Raw genomic sequence first — 15,836 nt, forward strand, 5'->3', positions numbered from 1 at the left:
CACACCAGCGTGACAGGACGGGAGTGTAATCCTGGGAAAACACATGTGAATCTTAACACTGACTGACAGTCCTGGACTCCTCAGCTGACAAAGCACAAGAGGGAATTTCCACTATTCATACCAAAACGGTGCTGCTGACAACCCCAGAGAAACAGGCAGTGCGTCAGTCCAGCAGAGGACAACACTGCCTTGTTAAGTCATCCTTTCTGTGCCTGTTTTCCAAAAAAATTTCTCATGCGTGGCTCAGTCCAGCTTTGAAGAAACAGGACAAGTATGCAATAAACCACATTTCTTCCCTCAGGAGTTTGGACTCTTCTGGATGAAAAAAAAAAAAAAAAATCTCCTGGCACGAGCTGGAGCAGCAGCGGTGGTGGCTGCTGTTGGTCTTTAAGGTGGAGAGCCTTGTGTCCACCAAGGTGGGCTCTCTGCGGCGAAACCGAAACACTGGCGGGCAGGATGAGGGAGGTGGCACGGCATGCTGGCACATGGGGGTGAGGAGCTCAGCCTCAACCAGGGCGAGGGGAATTTGGCTGAGACAAGGTGCTGGCACCAGCAGACTGGGCTGTCGAGGAACGTTCTTTTCATGGGCAGTGCCAGCTGGGGTGGACATTTCTTAGGCTATTTACTAACTAGACATTTACTAACTAGCTTGATTTTGCTATCTTAGTTAAATATTGTCTGCTTTTCTTCTTCCCAAAATGCTTCATACCATCATTTCTACAAACGCAGGTCCATTTCTGAGTTGAGAATAGAGATGAATTAAAAACAACAGCAAAACCCCACCTTTTGCATGTTTTTTCATATTAGTAGGGACAACCTTTGAGTTGAGTTTTCTCTCATGGATGAAGACAGAAAACTATGTAGACCATGTCAGATCTCCCCCCCAACTGCTTAACATCATGAAAACCACCTGGAAAAATGTTACTGAGTACAATCTGGCTTATGGAAAGGAGACAGAAGGCCAGACCATGACTAGCCAGTTGAACCCAGATCTTGGGGCAAGAATCCTGACTGATCTGAAAGGCTGAAGACCTAAGCCTACAGCCAAGCCCTCAAATGCCCTCAGCTTGGATCCAAACCCAGCCTTTGCAGGTACAAACTTTGTAGTCTGTCTTCAGTAGAAACAGGACAGGGATAAGGGAAGTTACGTTCCAAACAAATTACGGCAAAATGGCTTCATTTTTGATTACACCCAGTTTGGACAGCAGAGTTCCAGTCCAGTGAAACTGGAGCTGAAGAGTTGCAGCCAGAAGGCAATGCTGTTCTTCCCCTTTGTTGTTGCCATGTAGCCCACAGCTAGAAACTGAAGTAGCTGTGGGCAACCACCTCTCACCCAGGCAAGAAATAACTGTTTCTCCTCATTAATAAATGGTTTAAGTGATCAAACTTGTGCCCATTAAACCGTTAACTAGCCACACTTTTTGGAAAGAGTAAGGCGTCACGTCTATTAAGTACTTGGCATCAGCATAGGATTCATTTGTGGAAATTCAAGCATCAGGCAAAAATAGTTGAAGTCAAGAGAAGTTTGGGGCAAAGCTGCATGAGATTGGCCCACCCAACCTAACAGCTGCCAAAAGGGGAGCACTACCATCCCCTCCTTTTTCCCCTGCCCCTCTGAGGGTCTCAGAACATCCCTAGCTCTGCTGCTTGCTAGGCCCTTGTGTGACCCATCTCATCCTAGAAGGGAAAAAACCCAACACTGAGCTTTTTTTCTGAATGTATTCTCTGAAGGAGCCTTCTGAGGGGCTTGATGAATGCTGGAGCCACTGGAACAACAAAGCGGTGAGGCCCACAGCAGCCAGTAGTGAGACTGGCTTAAACTGCTGGAGAAACTCAGCCACAGGAGGCATTGCAAGATCTGGCGTAGATTCCTTTAGGTGGGTGCGTGTGGCATATACTTGGTTGCTACTATAATTAATTTCATAGATAAGTACCTATGCATAGACATTAATGATGAGTAGATGAAAGCAAAATTCACTGACAAGTTGCATGTGCTGTGAGGCTATACTTAAAAGCACGGAGGTTCTTCAGATGGTATCTCACCTTAGAAAGGGCAGATTTCAAATCATACACCAAGTTGCTAATGAGGATACAGGAAATCTCATCCATTTTTTCCACTTGAAGCAAAACATCTCTTCCCACAGAGGCAAATGTTGATGTTTCCCTGTATATTTAGGCTTAAAGAGGAAGCTGACAGGCAGAAAGTCACGGTAAAATAGAAAAACTGGCTCCAACATAAACAAGCCTAAGCTTGACAAAATAGGCTGTAGTTTTAACAAGCAGCTTAGGAGAAGACTAAGGCAGAGGCCCTTAATGAAAACGACCTCCTTTTGAGGCCAAAAATTTTAGAGCACTATTTCTCAAGCAGTTCAGATTGGAAATCCTATATAAAAGTAAAAGAAACTTCACAGTTCCCATACATGTTTTATAAAGCTAAAGTAAAAAATTATGGTAAAAGTGATAAGCCTATAGAATTTATTGTTTCATGTATGGTTTTGACAGGTTGCCAAGAGAATGGTGCTGCTCTATGGAGAGTGGAAGAAATGACATTTTCTTTGCTTTAGATTGTTATAAAATTTTCAAGGCTTTACAAGCCCCCAGATGGTTTTTATAACCCCTTCAGGGGTTGCAACATATTGACTGAGAAATACTGATTTATATAGCAAACTCTACTCTCTTCTTATTGCTGGCAAAAATTACTGCTTTGTATATGTGTATACACACAGTGGCTGAATATAAATACAAGCCCAACAAATAATGAGATCTGAGGCAAAATACACCACCTGGCAGTACATTAACTCAGATGAAATTTCGCTAAATTTACACTGGTGTAAATAAGAGGAATATTTGGCCCTAAATCTTTTAGGTGAGCTCTGGATTGAGGATTAAAAAGTTTGTACTCTGTTTCACCCGGCAAACACAGCAGATTGCTGGCTGCTTTTATTGGTGGCAGGAGTAGGGAAACCTTTCCAATCAACAATTCTTTTGTTTATATATCAGCTTTCACTGTGTTCATCTGAAGCGATTTAACTAGAAAGTATTGGTGACTTGGGTCATTGCAAGCCTGCAATGCAAACACCACAGCAGGTGTATCTTAGCACTGTGGGAGGAGCGACTCCGAAATGCTTTGCCTGTAATGAATAGACAACTGGAATAAACAGCATGTCCAGGTTTTATTTTATTTTTGGAATACCGCTAGATTCTTCTGTATTTTGTATAGTCAGTTGGGTATAAGACAATTCTTACTGAATGGTGGCTTCCTAAAGTATGTTGCAATCCACCAGTGGACCATGAAGAGCTCATACACCTTGGGTGACTAAACCTGCACTTTTGCTTTTGCCCACGGGTCCTGTACAATCAGGCTGGTGCGTGGCTCACTGGGTGACCTGACTGGCCACTGCTGAGGCTGCCTGGGTACTTGGTGCTGTGCTCCAGCACACAGCCAGGAAGGGGGCAACACTCCATTCATCCCGTACCTCAGGAGTTAGGTGGTCTCTCAGAACATGGGGAGTGCAATTTTAAATCCACAAAAGGCAAGGAGAGTTGCTGGTGTTCCCAGGAAAGGTCTCTAGCCACCCTGTCTGAGGCTTTTCTGGAGCAAGGGAGAGCTCTTCAACTCTTGTGTTGGTGCCTTCCTACTTTGCATTAAAGAATTAAAAATGCATTTGATCAGGCAGAAGGAGGGAAGAGCATGGCACCATGGCTTCATATTTAAGTCATCCTTTGGGAGGGTGGAGACTGTAGTTCCACTCCCTGCTTGCAAGGCAGAATGCTTTTGTATTTTGCATTAATCAGCCAGTGGATAAAATACATGAACAACCCTTAGGCTGGGCAGAAAAATTAACAGCCTTGTCCTCAGCGTCTCCTCTGCTCCTTTGCATTGCGGTACCTCAGTCGCTTCTTAGAACTGGGCTTTAACCTGTGCCCCATAGCTCTGCACAGGTAAAAGCAGAACCACTACACTAAACTGTCTGGCAGTTTTCAATATGCAGATTATAGAACCTTTAGATCATAAACTTTCTCTAACAAGGCACGTATACAGCTCACAGCTCCTTCAGCCCCCATCTCAGCTGAAGCTGTCTGACAATAATATTAAAGAGAAGGCAGTGAGCTGCTTTCAGATTACCTTGGATTTGTGTGGATTTGGGGCTAAGCCCCACCAGCGAAGATGCTGCTTCAGCTTTTGCACACTGTGTTTAAGTTGTAGGACCCGAGTGACCACAGCTGGCAAAGTTGTATTGTTGGTTCAACTATTTCTGCTCACTTGGACAGCTGTAAAAAGAGCAGGCAGCAGAACAGCTCCAGACCTGAAAGAAGGCAGCAAAGGAGACTTGGCAGAGGGAAAAAAGCATGGGCATGTCTGCTGACTTGTGAGAGGCAAGTCAGAGGAAAGAGCCCAAAGCACAAACAAAGCAAATGGCAGCCTTGAGGCTGGCCTGGGCCCTGGTGGGGCAGAGCCGAGCCACTGGCCAAGGCATGGCCTGGTTCTCAAGGCTGAGAGATATATGTTGGCAACGGGGTCAGCAGAGGGGAATGATGTGAATGAGTGCCACTCTTCTTTTTTGGCTAAAATTTGTCTGTTACTCCAGGCTGGGAACGCTACCATTTGCTGTTGTAAATACCCAATTCTAAAACATGGGCTCTCGTCACTCAGCTGAAGGATGAAAGCTCTCATCTGCAACTCCCCAGCTCTAGGAAAAGCCAGTACTTCCATGTCAAACCTAAATTACCTTCCCTCAGTGTGGGCAGGATGCAGCGCTTAAACTTCTTTGACATGCCTTTCCTAGAGATGAATGGCAATTCCCTCCGTGGCCCATCATTTACTATCTACATAAAAGCAGGAGATGATTAGAGTGGGGAACTGTCCTGCTCTTGCTATATATAGTGCCCTGTCTGCTCAGCCTATAACATTTTGCTATTCAGTTGTAAATAACACTCTAAGGAGAGGAATAAAATGAAAATCGAACTCAGAGAAGCTGGTGTAGAAAAGCAGACAGAAAAAACGACCACAGGTCCAGAAGACATAGGAATAAGCCTTCTACTTGGGCTTAAAAGCAGAAGGCGGCATTAGTGGAGTGCATCCCACCACCCGCCCCACCATTTGGAGTAATGCGGGGCTGCAGCCTTTGGGGTCTGCCAGCAGAAAGCCGAATAAATCAGTCCTTCTGGCTGGCTCCTTCTGCCTGGCACCTGCCAATATGGTCTGACGTGAAGGCTTCCAGCGTTATACCTAAAGGAATTCTCACATTTATATTTCAAAGAGTGCTGGGAGGCCACACATATTTCTTTTACATGTACATATTTAAATCTATTCAAATTTGTTCCTCCTATGAATCATCATATCATCATGAATCTTTGTCAGGCCTTATACTCTACACAGTACACACTTGTAAAGAAAAATACAAAATATATATGCCTTGAATATTCCAGTGGTAGCTGAGCATCTTGGAGCAATAAACGGATTTTCTAGCAACAGCCTTGTGAGGAAAAGTGGAATTTATTCCCATTTTACAGAATAGTAGTAGAGGTAAAGTGGTCAGTCCATGGCTATTCAGGAAGTCTGTGGAAGCAACCCCAGATCTCTAGTATTTCAAGATAATTGCTAACCCATGGGACTTTTTCTAAAACCAGATGGAAAAGCAACGCATAAAGGAAAAAGAACAAAGAAAGGGGTTTGGTTTGTTGCCAATTAAGAGTAAAAGAAGCAAGCCATTAGCAAAACATTTTCCCGTGTGATTCAAATTAGGGCAGCCATAATGGCTGAAGACAATTGTGCTTTTATTCTTTTTCAGTGATATTTTCAAATTTGGGAAAGTTTTGTTGTTGTTTTGCCATTCAACATAAATAAGTTGAATTTGGTTCCACCACCAGAATGACTCACTGCCCTAAAGAAATTCAGAACAACCCCAGTAGAGGAAATACATTACTAAATTTTAACTCTTAGCCACATCAGTACAGATTTTTCTATGCTGGGAAACAATTTCTCTACAGTCTGGAGGAAGTGCTCTCTAACAAATCAAAAATGAATTCTGTATTGCAAACCCCATTACGTTCACTGGTTTTTTTTTCATGAGTAAGGAATGAGTAAAAACAAACAAAAAAATCCTTTTGGATATGAACCAAAAAGAGGCATAAAACATTAGCTGGGCTTTTAGCCATAACCTACTGGGAGATCTATGGTCTCAGTGAGCTTTTGGTCATGCTCTTCAGGAAATACACAATACATAGTTTATTCAAGATAACCTAGTGATAACAACTCAAGGCATTTTGGTTACAAGCTGTAGGTTTCTTTCTTACTGACACATTCTTCTGGAAACCTGGCATTGGCTCTGCATTCTGCCCAAGACAGGTTTTTTTAGATCTTAGTTTCTTTGGTTCTTTCAAACTGAAAAAGAAGAAAAGAGGTTATAGGGAATATTAAAACCAAAAATGAAATCAATCCACAGGAATTTCAAACTTGAGGTTTCTATTCAGTATTTTAGGGCTTTTATCTGAAAATTCACAAAATTCAATTTTTAAAATAAACATTTATAAAACAAGCGTTTGCAAAATGTGCTTTCCTGTCAGCTCCAATGAATGCTTTCTGATTTTTCCAAGACTACCTGGGTGTTTTCATACTCTCAGCTCATAATACAACACAGTGCACTGCCTTCTCCAAGAGCGGTCAGCTCACACTCTGAAGTAGTATCATATGAAGGCACCTTGCATTTGGTTGGACAGAGTTTGGATCTGTTCTGTTCCATATGCCGAATTCTGGGATATATTTGCATAATCTATTTGCAGGCGTAAACCAAAGAACCTAGGAAGGGACATTTCTTGTGATAAATAACAGGAAGTTGTAGAGGTAGGGCAGTTAGGACTATTTCCTGCGTTTTATTGATAGGGAAACAATAAAAAGCCAATATTCTCCCCAGAGATTTACAGATTAAGACTTTAGATCTTGGAGTTTTTTTGTTGTTGTTGGTTTTTTCCACCCACTTAAGTGACTTAAGGCTAGCAAGTACTTCGTATCCTCTGAGGATAAGGTCTAAAGAGAAATTCTATATTCAGCCCAAGAATATTAAATCAGTTTAGATTACTATTCTCTTTCAGAGGCCTGTAGAGACGAACAAGGTTCAGGGTTTTGTTTTCAACCTGCATGGATGAAACAGGCTGCTGCTAAGCCTGTCCAAGAGAGCATGCTGTTGGCTTGCTCAGCCAGTAGGAAACATCTAAAGTACAAAGTTAAGAGTCCAGAAGAGAAATGCTATGGCTTTGATCCCCCAAAGGTTCAAAAACCACTGTCTGAAGTAATTAGCAGCTGCAGCCTGTAACCACTTGCCATTCAGGCAGGAAGGAAACCCAGCAGCAGGCAGACAAGATACAATGCAAATGTACTGTGCTGCTGCCTGCCTGAGCTAACCTGGCTTTTCCTTTGTGTGTCAGGGTAAGCACAACAGCTAGCCCCCAAAAGTGAGCCTTCCAGCTTTCTACTGGAACATACTTCCCTCATCACAAGTCAGCAAGACCCGACACCACAGCTACACCTCAGCATCTCAAGTTAGCTTGCCTTTTCCCAAAACAAAGGGTAACTTTGGAGTTCACAAGCTGGAGTAATACAGGAAATCTTTCTTTGCTCATTTAGCTAAAATGATGTAGAACATGGCACATAGGCAGTCTTTGGCTAAAAGTAAAGGTTTCTTGATTTTCAACCAGTTAACACACTCCAGGTCTTGCTTTGAAAACCCTGTTATTTCTTAGCCAGATATTCATATTTTCCTTCTAGTCTCTTTATTTGTCTGCCTGCATTTAAGCTCTGATCATGCTAATGATCTTCAGCTTCTGTTGCTTCTGTCATGTTTTTCACGACCTCTCCGGGTCTCTAGGGCTTAGCAATTAAATACTCAGCTCTGGTTAAGGTGAAATTTTACACACATATATATATAATTTCTATATATATTATTTCTTTTTAGATATGTAAAGTGCCTATGACCATATTGATAAACATTCTTTTTCTATTTTCTCAATTTATTTCTCCACCCACCACTTCTCTTTAGCATGTCTGATGCCTCAGTATCTTGGGTTTGCCCACCCACTTCTGCATTCCAGCACCAGGTTCTTTCAGGACTGATGTCCTCTCTGCTTGGTAGGAGAGATTTGGTTTAACTTCTCTTGCCTATAGTTTAGTCCAGACATCCCCTTGAGTCAGTTTGTGCTGCAACAACAATAAAGACAGTATTAACTGGTTCAAAGCTTTAAGAATTAAGGCATATCATGATAATTTGAGATGATGGGAAAGGTCCTTTCCCCTGTCCACTTCTCAGAGCTGGAGTTCAGACTAACAATTTCTTAAATCATAGTTTCTGAAGTTTTAGCTTCTGAAGGCAGAAGCAGGCTGAATGGTTCACAGTTCAAACCCATTCTTTCAGAAAAGGGTGGGTTTGTTTTTAATAACGCCAGGCTAATTTGTGAATTAATTTCTCAATTTTCTGAGGTACAAGAGCAGTCTACTTTGGAGGACTGGCTGACAGGATGCAACAAAAACAAACAAAAAAAGAGAACTAATCTAATTCTTTAGATTTAGTTGCTACTGTGCATTAGGACTAAAATGTCAGCTACCCACTATCAGTCTATAGGATATGTTTCATATATTTTTGATACATGGTGAAAAAATATAAAAGCATATATTACTTTGTTTTTAAATTAAAAGGCAAAAACCAGTAGCACTGTAGGAGACAGATACTCTGTTTAAAAAAAAAAAAAAAGCAGAAACAATAAGGTTTAGGAAACAATTTTTACAACTACCAATAACAGAACAAGCACCTTTAATCATGAAAGCCATTGCCTTTTAGTACACACAGCTAGGTAAACTTTCTGAGCAGAAACTACTCTGTCCTTATTCATGTAGAGGTGTCCAAGAAAGCTCTAGAAGTCTCCTTGTACAAAACAGCTGCCAATGAACAAAAACACATTTGCCCTCAATTCATTCTTACGCAACTGCAGCCAGTGACCTAAGTGGGGGGTTTTTGGCTGAAACCTTGGGCTGCACATCCATTAACGGCGACACCAAGGGAAGGCACTGAAGCCTTGCCTCTGGCCAGTGTGGTGTGTACTTCCCCATGCAGTGCCTCTGCCTCAAGCCTACAGGGGTCTTTCGCATTGTACTGCTGCTAGTAAGTAAAAATATAAGTTTGTAGACTAAGAGGAGGGTGAAAATAATGGTCAAAACCCTTTCTGAGACAAGTGGTTTAGATACTGCTGTAGCCAAACTTAAGTAAGCACTGACTGCAGCTTAAACACGCTACATCTGCTCAGGACAGTGCTCACAGGAAATGATACCACAAGGAAAAATACAGGGAAGCAAGGGACAGACAGGATGCCGAACCGCTTTCCAGGCGTCAGCGGGGCCATTCCCCTGGTACGTGGGCGTTGCGGACAGATGCAGACCATGCTCTTGCCCTGTGGTTAGCCTCCACCACAACTTCCCATCCGCTTCATTTATTTCTGGCCCCTTTTGGTGGCAGTGCCAGGTCAAGCCCTGGCCAGACAGCCAAGGCCAGCCCCTGCCGTGTGCAGGCCTGCCTCTGCCATGAATCCTAGCATCACTAGGAAAGCTAAGGAAGCTGTTCAGACTGTCCCAGGCTGGGAACCTTTCATCATGCCAGAAGTTAGGAGGCTGTATGGTTATACTGGCTGATGGCTCCCTCTAGAAGCAATTAAGCACACTGAAGTCATCTTGTGTGTCCAAGCAGCTCTGGTGGAGCACATTTCCCTCCTAGGTCTGGACTTCTGGCTGGTGCCTGAGCACCATGAGTGCCCCTTCCTCAACAGAGGATTTTGCCACAGCAATCTGTCTTGCTGTAGCTCTGCAGACATTTCCACAGCTATCATAACAGTGCTTGGGTATATGCTTCTATCTCCAAGCTGTGTCCACTGTCTGCATTTTGAAACCACATGTAAGCTGGTGGGCTCATGGGCTAGCCTAAGAAAACCTCAGCTCTACACCAAAGTCTCTCTCTCAGGGTCTTCCTTGGGTCAGCACCTTTTCACCTCAAACACACATAGCCCAGCAGACCAGAGATCAAAGCTACTCCTTAACCAAGACAGGAAACAATGAACCCGAGGTTGTCTCACATCACCTCCTTCTAAAGCAAAGACAAATATGACTTTTTCTTTTTTTATGCTGGGCAGACAGCTCTGCCTTCCTCACCACATTCAGTGTCAGGGCCATAAATCAATGTCCAAGCCTGCTCTGTGCCCATCGCTGCATAGACTTCCCCTGGCCACACAGGAGTCATCTTTTATTTTTTTTAAAAAGTGGGCTGAGATGATCTATATTTTGTTTGCAGCTTTTGTTTTGTTCTAGTCCTGGCTTGCCTCCATCCACTTTTGTCAGCTAGGGTTTTGCTGCTTTGTTTTCCACTCGCACCATTGGGGCCCAGTGGATAAGCTTTTAAGTCAGAAAGCTAGCATGCAGGCAGCAGCCTCCCCAGCTCAGGCTTAGCGCTGCCCCATTGGGCTTCAGAAGACTTCAGAAATGATTGATGCTGTAGCCCCAGTGCTTTCCCATGAGATCACAGTACTCAGGAAAGCTGTCAGTGCTCAAGGAGAAAGGATCACATCAGAAATGCTGACTTGTTTCAGCTTATCTCCAGAGTTAGTTACTCAAAGGTCATAAATACATGGATTAGGCTTTCTAACTTCACAGTTCCTGGACAGTTGACACCAAGAGCTGTATTTCTGTAGTGAAATGTGGATGTACCTCCCTCTAGTCACAATGCCTTGAAGCAGCCAATATCTATAATTCATCTGGTGTACTATGTGGTTCAAAAGTCGTGGTGGACCATGTAAAACATCCACCCAGCTTAAAATGTCTGCAGTTAAGAACCCTCATGGAGGATTCTTCTAATTACGCTCTGGGAGGGAAGGGACAAAGTGTGTGTGAAGCAACAGGAGGCGTGCACATTAGCACTGGTGTTATGTTAACAGTCCTTGGTTCTCGTGCCCTGTGGTATCAGAGGAAGCCATTTTTGGCAATTCACCTGTTATCAAGAAATTCCAGGAGGGTAATCCAGATGTCAATGAGCTGCATAAAGAAACTTCACCTTTTCTTAGGAACTTCCCACTTGGTTCATACACTAGTCCAAAGGTAACGATCTTGCCTGGTGCCTTTATGCCCTCTGTTACTGGTATTTGTTCAGGTTGAACAATCATTTATATTGAATAGATGGCATATATCAAACCATGATTTTTAGTAACTTGTAAGAGAAAGGCCAGAAATTAGGCTCAAAGTAGCTTCGAGACAGCTCAAAGAACCAGCCTCTCATATCCATCCATTTCTTCTAAGAGCACTTCAAATTCCCTTTGCTTCCAGAGAAACCATTTCTCACTGTCACTTCTGGCCAATTCAGTCCTCAGAGGTGCTCTGGGCTCTGCTTTCTTAGGGTGGTTATTTCTCTCACAGAAGAGTTCCTGATAGCTTGCCACAGTTTATCTCAATAAATCTTCACATACCCAATTTTTATAAGCTTTTTTTCATGTCAAGTGTTAAGCAATCTAATATTACATCATTTGTACTGAGTGTTCACTGTCATTAAGAGCAGAGAACTGCCTACTGGATATGATTTCCTTTCAGAGACAAAACATTTTTACTAAGCCTGAGTGTTTCATTCAAATACAGTGAGTCTGACCCCAGCCTTTCACACACACGTAGAGCCAGTGCCAGGCAGCCACCAACCACCACAGAGCTAGCTCCCTTGCCTTTCAGAAGTGGCTTGTTCACAACTAGCAGAGCAACTGAATTCCAGTTCAGAAGCATCTAGAGTCCAGTTTGTGTAGGAATAAATACTTACCCAAGGATCAAAGGCAGAGTATCGGAGTTTAGTATCCACATACTGTATTCAAAATGAACAGAACATGTGAGGACAAACTATTGCAGGTCTCTTTTTGTAATCATTAGGACGGACTCGTTCTAAAATGCTATTATTCAAGGTGAATACTTCCAAGATTAGATTTTCAAGTTATCTGTTTGCATATGTGCCTGCACAAATTGTGCGTGCCACATCTTTTGGCACTAGCATAACAACTGTATGCACAAAAGTGGCATCTGTCCACACATGTGGCCAGCTAGCCACCAGGCTGGACTTGGACTGAACACCCAGGTTGCACACACAGATCTCTTAGCGCAGTTGGCTCCTACTTTTATTAAGTTACTGTCAAAACAGTGCAGATAATAGAGCAGCAGAAGCTAAAAGCCAATTCCAAGTAAGGTAGACAAAACAAAGCTCACATATCATTCAAGCAGTGCCAGCAGCTCCTTCCATTTTGCATCCATCTTTCCTAAACACACTGCATTCAGCAATTCACACCTCATACCTCAGGTGTGATCACACCTCCGGTTAAAACATTTCTTCTTTTGTACAACCCTCTTGACAATCATCTTTTTATATTTTATTACCGATGCTTATTATTTGGATTAAGTTACTTCCTTTGTATGACTGGCTACCTCCCAGCTGCCTCTGAAACCAGCAGTGATGAAGTGGGGGGGAACAAAAGCAGCAGATGCTCTTCCTTCAGTCCCCACCACCCACACTGCAGTGCAGCACTCAGCACTCCTTCCCCAGACCTCGGTCCTCTCTCCAGCCCTTGATTTCTGGAGCGAGCGAGGAGGAGAGCTGACACTGATGGGAAGTGGGATGGTGATAAAATGTCATTTTCCTCTTACCTCTTTATAATAATCTCTGTCAGAATGTTTAAAAAAAACCCAACCAAACAAAAAAAAACCAACAAAAAAACCCAACCACAAATGCAACAACCCAAATTCCATTTTCCTCGACAAATTCCCCTGTACTCAGGCTCTGCACATTTTACCTTTTGGTACCCATTTAACAGACTCCCTCAACACTGGCAATTTTGCTGTGTCTAACTGGAAATCTCTAAGCAGTCATTCCAATATCAGGCACTGTAAGATACATCATGACAGCACCATCTCTATTCACACTTCTCCAATATGCCCTTGATAAATCATCTACTATATTTTCAACTCCTTTTCTGGATTGGCATTCAAACCTTCACTTGGTATTTCTGGAGTGTTAACAGCTGTCTCCCTATTCCTGGTGAATACTTAGCAAAGGTTCTTGAAAATAATCTCAAACACCTAGTGATCTGTTCCTAGGACTGCTCAAGTTTTCCATAGATGCACTAGTGGAGATCATTAGGAACACTACTGATGCAGTCACCCCTTGTGACATTGGTATCGCAGTTTGCTAAACACTGCTTGAGATTAGAGATACACTTATAAAAGACAATGCAGAGGTGGGACAAGGAGATAAGTTGCAATATAAAAAGAGCAGATGAGGAACCGAGGCACACTTGGCTTTCAACCAAATATGCAGTGCATGCTCCATATAAACACACGAGAGAACAAGGAGGTGGCACATGAAAGCCCTTAAATCTGTCAAAGGAGAAAAGAATAACAATTGTGGATTATTAACGATGACCTGTTTCACAATTCAGAAAAAAAATTCCAGTGGCTAAAGATTTAGTTAGTTCTTTGGAGACTTGGGCTCAGTCCCTGACCTACCAACAAACTCTCAGTGCAACCTTTAGAAAATTACTTTGTTTGTCTTGATCTACCTCCCTGTCTGTAAAATGGGAATAGAGGCATTCCCACACTGCAGTGCCAGAAAGCAGAAGTTCAGAGTATGGAGGTGCTCAGATGCCACAGAGTCTACTATTGCTCCTCAAAAATTGAATATTCCCCATCTTATGGAGTGATTTTTGATGTGCATGTAACAGAAGGTAGCTAGCAAAATGAAGCAATTAGTTCTGTGACATTTTCAGCTGCCTAACAAGTTTCTCTTCTGCTTGTCACACAAGAATTTCAGAATTGGAGCTCGTGTTACCAGTTCTCAATATTTTACGCTTTTTCAGGCTGCAATTCAACAGCTGTCTCAATATTGCAGTTGGAGCCAACATATTCCATATAGATTTCCTCAATATGTTGCCATTTTTTAAAAATCTTTGCTATTCATGGCTTGATCTGGCTACCTTTTCATTAGAAATCTGGCACTTGAGTCTTTCTCCTACAAATGTGTGAAATGAGGTTGTTTTAATGTCAGTGAGATTAATTTCTCTGAAAGCTCAGGTTTCTGTCCCAGCACTTTCCCCCCACTCTTCCAAGCTGCACATCATGTGCTTGTTAGTCAGTTCTCCACAAAAATGCCACAAATCTCATACAGAATACTACTCTTTCCAGCCTTTCTATTTTGCTTTCTAGGTTCAAGAAGGTATTATATTTATCACCCATGTTATTGCAGGGCTTTTTTGGTCCAGTCCCTGTTCCTTAGAGTTGGTCCACAAAAATTTGTCCTTATGACAGTTCTATATGCTATCATTGTTAGTATTATTCTCCACAAAATACTGTACTGTATTGAGTTTTACTCCTCCTGACCAAGTAAAAATCCTTCTGGTGGAGAACTACACTGTGAAACTCTGGCCCTTCTCTCCTTTCCTTGGGCATGGTTAGAACTGTACCAATCTCCCACTTAAGTTCTCTGTCTTAACTTCACCAGCCCCAATGCCAAAGGATGTAAGAGTCTTGCTTCATGCAATTAGGAATCATTACAAGTGCCTGTTTTGATTTTAAAATTAGATTGACAGTATCTTTGCCACCTATGTTAGATTGATATTCTTTGAAGCTCTGCATTCCTGCTGTTTTGCACATCCCACAGGAAGGAACCCCTTTCCATGTGGGAAGGACTCTCAGTGGCAAATCCATCACTGTCCAGGGGTGGAACATGCCTTCAGATTATTATCTCTGAAAAGTTTTCAGTCATATACTTTGGATTACTTGAACCACAGACTTTCTAAAAAATACATTATTTAGGAAAAAGGAAAATATACCTTTGTATTTGATATTACTTTAAAGTACTATTGTAGTATTCTATATATTTATGGAATCAGACTTCCTATAGGAAAAAAAGTTTATTTTGTTTATTACTAAGACAAGAGGTATATTATCTTTTTATCCACTATTCTTTTGATGCAATCTGGAAGTATACAGAGAACATCCAAGACCTCGGGACACCTATATTCTTCCATTTCAGTCACACCATTATATTCTTTTGCCTTCTGAAAATAGCTTATGCAACTTGTCAAAATCTGCAAGTTCAGAACTATTTCTGAACTTCAGAACTATTTTTAGATCAATAATCAAGTATCATCTTTGTTTTTGTAGTTTAGGCAACCTTCTTCCTTAATTCACCATATGTTACCAAAATCCATGAGCAGTCTTTTCTCCCAAGTATCACACCCATCAATGCTGTAAGGATTTTGCATGTCCTATGAGGAGTAATCTCATCAGGCTGTTCTCTGAGTATTTCCCTAGTTCCTAGCGCCACTCAGCTAAAATCATTGCGTCCATTCCTCACCCTCTTTCAAGCTCAGTCTTCCCATGGTCCTTTTGGGTAAGCCTTACTCAGTCCATCCCTGCGGCATGACTCCACTGCGGTGAAATCCTGAACTTATCTTTGGGATGGAGTGACTCACTGTCCCTCCATCTTGGTGTTCCCCGTGGGTGGTATCCCTGGGTACTAACTCTGCTTCAGCCCAGGCTTAGGGGAGCAGTGCAGGAGGACTCAAGCAGCGCTGCAGTGGTGATGGTGCTGCCAGGAGACCTCTGCCAGGTGGAGGAGAGAGTCAGGGCCACATCCCCTGTGTCCTGGGTAAATAGTCCAGCCTTTAAACTAAGGGGTGAAGGGAGCAACCTCAACAGCTACCGTGTGCTTTGAGTGCCTCCTCCCCACTCCTTCTAAATAACTAAGTGAAAGGTTTTGTTTCAACTAAACTGAAGGAGC

At 42.5% G+C, this 15,836-nt stretch overlaps 1 long non-coding RNA gene across 1 annotated transcript in view; it reads right to left on the reverse strand.

Annotated features, from left to right (window-relative positions):
- Positions 1-5,590: 5,590 nt before the first annotated feature.
- The window catches only part of LOC141927357 (uncharacterized), a 37,919-nt gene continuing 27,673 nt past the window's right edge, over positions 5,591-15,836 (reverse strand). The window contains exon 5 of the long non-coding RNA XR_012624367.1: positions 5,591-6,385. This is a non-coding gene — a long non-coding RNA (uncharacterized LOC141927357). The remainder of the gene's footprint in view (positions 6,386-15,836) is intronic.

Source organism: Strix aluco, chromosome 9 (genome assembly GCF_031877795.1).
Source record: "Strix aluco isolate bStrAlu1 chromosome 9, bStrAlu1.hap1, whole genome shotgun sequence".
Taxonomy (NCBI): domain Eukaryota; kingdom Metazoa; phylum Chordata; class Aves; order Strigiformes; family Strigidae; genus Strix; species Strix aluco.